We start from the raw sequence: 6,282 nt of genomic DNA, 5'->3' as shown, positions 1-6,282 counted from the left end.
ACCGCGAGGGGGCGGGGTGGCCGGCGCGCGGCGCCCGGCCAGGCGGAAATGGGCTCGCGGGACAAGGCGGGGGAGGGGTGCGCCGCCGCCGCGGCAGCCGCGGAGGGGGGAGGGGAGGGGAGGGGCGGGGCGGGCGGCAGGTGGGGCCGGGGGGTGCCGTGAAATGGCGGCGGGCTCTCGGCGAGGCTTTAGGCTCGGAACAAATGCAGCTGTGGGACAGTAACGTGTTCGTGAGGCGGTTGGGTCCGAACGGGGGCGCTTGCCAGCAGGACTATGGGCCAGCGTCACGCAGTGAAGTCACCAACAAGCCATAAACGTCCTTATGCTACCCTAGTCTGCCAGGCTGCGCCTAGAACATAAGTATATATTCTCTCTACAGTGCGGCCTCTTCCCTGTTCCTGCCCCACGACTGCTCAGGCGGTTGGTGTCTTCCTGGCAGCCAGGTTGCTCTGACAGCCTGTTTCCCTTACCTCACACCTGAGCCTGCTGTACTCCGTCCAGTTCACAGCTGAAGATAAACCCTTCTCAGCCCGTCCCACCTCCTGCGCCACCGTTGGTGCACCTCACCGCCTTGTCTGTGGTTATCAGCGCAGGTACATATCTTGTCCTCTCTTCCCTGGCCGGTTGTGCTGTGTCCGCACTGGCTCTTATTCTGGATCAAACAATGTGTTACCTACTTCTTCAGTGTTCCAACAAGTCATTTTAAGCTTTTTCATGTGTTTCCAACTTCGCTTTGCTATGAGGCTCAAAATTTATTGCAGCAGTGAGGCTGCTGAGGTGCCCTGTGCCCTGGTCCATACATAGCATTGCCTCATTGTATTTTCCCATCTGCCTCTTCCTATGCTATAAACTTATAGCTAGGTTGGAAGCTCCTTGAGATGAGCTGCGTTTTGTATTTGGGAAAGAGGCATGGAAAGGGTGTGCTGGGTTTGGGGCACAATCTGCTCAGTTTGAATCAAAGCAAAGGGTTAAGCAAGAAACAGTCTCTGCCTGTAACACTTGGTCACTACCAGTGGTGTATTTTCCTGCCCAGCTAGCTGTGGCTGGTGGCAGCAGCTGTGAGCAGTGGTATTGTCAGGCATGGGTGGATCTTAGTCTAGAGCTGAGGTTTCTACCTGAACCCAGACTTGCAGAATGTCAATTTCTTGGGCCATTTGAATGGCTCAGAGCTTCCACACTGACTCCACATGAGGCGGGATTGGAAGCAGGGTGCCTGCCCTCACGGAGGTGGGAATCACCTGTACTGAGAGCTGTTTGCCCTGTTGGTGGGGTATAACAGGCAGCAGTGTAGTTCAGTTAGGGACCCAGGGAGAAGACAATGGCACTCACTTAATTTTTAGGCTAGCCCGATGCTGTCATTATGAACAGCAGGCATCCATTCTGAGCATTTGGCCAATATTTATAGGATCAAATATCTGATAATAGCAGGGAGGTTTAAATTGTGGGGTACAGAAACACTCCAGAAGCAAATGCCCCAGTATTCATTTCAGTACACCCACAAGGTGATTAAAGCCTAGACTGTCATTTACCACCTGAAAACTGGCTCTCACAGGATAGAGCACAGGGAGAAATACCTGTGCAGCATAGCTGAATCCTCTTGTCTATGCCCAGCAGGAAGGTAGGGGCTTTACCAGAACATCCCATGTGCGATGCCTCTGGGAGCTGCTGGAGCCAAACAAGACAGACACAACAAATGCCTCCTGGATATAATCGTTCACAGGGACAGCAGAAGGAAAGTTAAGACTTTTATAAATAATTATCCATGCAAGCTGCAAGAGTAGCATTTGCACTAGTTCTCCAGGGCCTTGATAATACTCCCTGAGACATGCCAAGATGGATAGGATTTATAAATTGTGGATGGGTATTTCCTACATTGCAGTTCTCTCGGCAGTATTATTCCATGAAGCTCTCTGTAGAAGACATATATGTTAATGAAAACATTTTATAGCCCTGTTGTGCTGGGATTAGTATCAGACAAGAAAGTCCAAACCATGTGTACTTTCTTTTTGCCAGCATGTTTCTGAGTCCACAAATAGAAAGGAGCCCACAAGAGCCTATGACTATCAAGTAACTAATATTCTTGCCATTTAATGCAATTTTGGCATTTCATTCAGTTTTCACTATAATTTACAGGTCATGCATTTCTTCAGAAGCAGGCAGTGGTTACGTATGCTTCCAAAGATGTCATCTAATCTATAGATGTACAGATAGAAATAATATTTCTTGGTATATGAAAGCTATTAGTCAACATTGCATGCAACATGACACAGAAAATCACTGGTTGAACCATTAAATGGTTTTCAGGCACCCAAAATGTGTTGCAGGTTGTATGGGGGTATCTAAATCAGGTATCACATCTGCTTGCAGCAGTGGCCTTGTGTAGAACCCTACAAATACCCACCATGTCCTCACCCCTGAGGTTCCCTGCAATGTCCAGTCTCCCTCTCCTCATTTTTTTAGGACTGTGATCTTCAGGAACATCTGTTTGTAGATGCTTAGTAGTGATCATAGACTGCCTTCAAGTACCAGAGAAGGATGTGAGTTGCCTAGAACATTTTTGGAAATGACTGTCAGTTGCATGAAACTACCAAGGGCAGAGATGGGTTCTTCATTTTGGTGTCTTCAAATGGGGCCATGTCTTTCTGAAAGGAACTGACTACTCATCACGGCTCAATAGAGGGAACTTATTGGACAACACAATACTGTAACTGGAGGGAATTGAAGGAGATGGGATGTTCAGGAGGTCAGAACAGAAACCCATCTGCCCTTGCAGTCCCAGCCTCTGCGAAGAGAGGTGATAGGAAGATACTAGCCCCAGTTGCAACTACTGACACCGAAGCAGGCCACCTCATTTTTGAGACAATTACACCACTTGTGACAGCCTGTTTTGTTGAAAATGCTGGAATTTATTTCATTAATAACATGGTAATACGAAGATTGTAGAGTCAGAAGTTTCTTAGACAGAAAAAGTCTGATTCACCTTTCTGAAGCTAGTATGGACCCATTTTGACTTACATAACCATTAGAATGAGCAGGACCATCTCCAGAAATCTGATTCCCCTTACAGAAGGGGAATCACAGAATCATAGAATAGTTAGGGTTGGAAAGGACCTTCAGATCATCTAGTTCCAACCCCCCCTGCCATGGGCAGGGACACCTCCCACTAAACCATGCCACCCATGGCTGCCTTGCAGTATTAACCACACACAGAACTCCTTTGTGTGGATTAAACTGCAGGGTGGGTTTAGAACAGCAAAGCTTTGAACATTGCCCATCACCATCTGCTCTCAGCTCCACCATGGTATGACCAGAGTTTCCCTCTGTATTGAAGAGTCAGTGGTGTGCCCAGAGCCTTTCCATCTGCCTGCAGGAAGCTACGTTATGTTTATGCCATGCCCTGTTTTAAGGGAGTTGGTATTTGAGGCAACCAAGGACACACAAGTTGCCAACTGCAGCCCTCTTCCTGGGCAGGAGCGCTGTCAGATGAGCACCTTGCAGGGTAGCTCTTAAAAGGGGAACTGAACACATCGTGCTGAACATGTTTTGTTTTACATTAGGTTTCAATTTTAGGTCTGATGTTTGGTTTGGAAGTTCAGAGCTGTGCTCAAGCCCACAGCTGCCAGCTCTAGAGCAGGCAGTGGTGTAATAGTCATTTAATTCCTCTCTACTGTAATCTGATGGTGGGATGTGCTCTCAAGCTGCTTTTAGGTCTGACTGGGGAACAAAATCAATCACAGAATGCACATTACAAGAAAAGCGCTGTTGGTGTCAATTACCTAAGCTCTGCGAACATAACTCTTCTAATTTCCTGTTAAATCAGTAATGTTACCAATCTCAGTCTATTATTTTAATTAGGACTGTGACTGCAGTTGCTAGGAGCCGAGTGAGCACAGACAAATGCGAATGTGTAATTAGTCCCACAAATGAGTGGCAAGTTGAATGTGTCAACATCATGGATAGTTACAGCATGGGGTGCAGCAGGAGGCCAAGTGATTTGGCGGGTGAGATCAGAATCTGGGCCAGAATCTGGGCCAGATTCTGATCTCACTGGTCCCAGCACCAGCCCAGGCAATTCCACAGAGGTCGGAATTTCTCCAGGTGTGAGATCTGGTGTTAGGGAATCTGGCCATGGCCCTTGGTCATCACAGGTTCTTGGAACTTCACCCTGGGTTATGTTTAAAATGTCTGATGTCCCATATTGTCTGATTAATTTATTTTTTCTTGCTGTAACGTCTCCTCAGAGCCAATTATCCTTCAGCGAGCACTGCAGTCAGGTTAACTGAATGTGGGTGTTCCCAGCACCAGTCAGTATTGAATTCCAGCCCTTCATGGGGACCAGAGCTCCTAGGGTGGGTATGGAAATGCTTGGCTCCCTTCTCTCCCTTCCTAGCTGTGAAAGAAACCTCTCAGCTTCTGTCACATCTGACTGCCTCATGCATCCCAAGAACAAGCTGTGCATTGACAAGGGAGCCAGGCATACTGACAGCAGAGCAGCATTAGCTACAAATCTTGCTGAAAAAAATAAGCCAAGGACAGAATCCCTGGCTAAATACAGAGCTGCACTGGGGGAGAAAACAATGTGCCAATGCAGCTCCATCAGAATTAAGAATGAAAACCTTAAGCTGCAGCTGGGTGGTGACCCCAGATCTGCTCACAGTGAACACCGTATGCCCGAAGGTCCAGCCTGTCTCCAGTAGCTAGCACAGAATGGCACAGGAGAGAGAACATTGCTTTTATTAGCACTTAGATATTGGTCAGCAGTCCACACTCCACAAATAAATGAATGGGCTGGGTACATGTCATCCCAGTTCACATGTTACAGAAATAACACTGGACTGGAACCAGAGTTAACATGGCTGAGATTTGGGATGCAGCTGAGTTTGACAGAAGGAAGATGGCAGAGTCTAGCTGGGCGGTACCTGCCATTGGAGGCAAACCTGATTTACAGCTAATTCCATCTTCCACACTCTAATTTCCCTACCTTAGTAGGTCACTTTCCTACTTCAATAAAGTACTTCATTTGGAACAAATAGACTAGGAGAAAGTCAGGGATTTGGTGTGTATTAGAGGGACTGATTCAGTCACCTTTCCAAGGCAAAATATTATAGAAATAGCATGATAAGAAAGAGCATACCTTGAGGGTTTTGTGTGAGGGTTATTCATAGGGGACTTGAGGACCATGCAGTGATACTGTGGCAACATGACCACTGCAATGCCATTGGGTCCTGGTACCTCATTTGGGGCTGGATATAGCTTCATGCTGTCACTCATGGATTGTTTGGGTTGGGTTGGGGTTTTTTCCTCCTCTCTTGTGACCTTTAAACAAAGGTCAGGCACCATTACTGGGTGCATTAAGTTTTGAGCTCAGTTCTTCAGTGGCGGACCTGGTGCCATTGCCTTGTAGCAGCTGCTGCAATTCTGCAGAGGGTGCCTTACCCGAGACGTTTTCTTCCCACTTACTTTCCCTTTGTCCTGCAGGAAATCGCTTTAACCAAAACCACATTACATACCTATTATATAATGATAATCATTGTTACTGTCACCAGTGCCATTTCAGACTTCAGCCCCAGCCCAATGCATGTGTGTCCTTGTGACAGAAAAGCCAGCAGCCTGCCCAGCTGAGAAGGGAACAGGGGAAGGAGCCAGGGCTCACCACTCCTGACCATCAGGTGCCTGATCCATCCCAGAGACAGCCCTGTACCGAGTGACTGTCTCTGAGTTGTTGCAGGTCAATATACTCATAGCCTGGATCACAGAGGCTAGGGGTTGGGTAGAGCTCCCCACTGCCCATGCACACCGTGAGATGCCTGTTTTGTGCAGAAAACATTTGTCTGCAGAGAATCACCCACACCTTCCTAGCCTGATCACAGCATGGACACTGCAGGACCCACAGCTGGTGGGATGCTGCTGCATAGCATGTGCTCCAGTGATCTTTACTCCCGCTTTCCATGGGCAGGGAGGTGTAAAGCAGCTGTATGGTCATGGCTTCAGGCTGGCCGGGCAGGTTCCTTGAACCGCTGTGCAGCCCTTTGAGGTGAACAATGGTTACCCTGTGATTAAGGTCTCTGTGATGTCATGGATGTATAAAGATATCCATAGCCATAAGATTGTGCAACTAGCTTGTAATGTGCATGTTAATAAGGCTATTAAGGTTTACAAATATTCTGCTCTTCCTTACAGTTTATAATTTAATTAATTGCCAGCTAATTGTCTTATTTTCCTCCTGTGATTGATGTCAGTGAGTGGGATTAGGCAGCACCAGATGACAGAGAAAGGAGGAAT

The sequence above is a fragment of the Pezoporus occidentalis genome, unplaced genomic scaffold (assembly GCF_034315485.1).
Source record: "Pezoporus occidentalis ecotype Australia unplaced genomic scaffold, CSIRO_AGI_Poc_V1 ctg8, whole genome shotgun sequence".
Classification (NCBI taxonomy): Eukaryota; Metazoa; Chordata; class Aves; order Psittaciformes; family Psittacidae; genus Pezoporus; species Pezoporus occidentalis.
The sequence above is the reverse complement of the archived record's forward strand: the minus strand, read 5'-3'. Positions refer to the sequence as shown.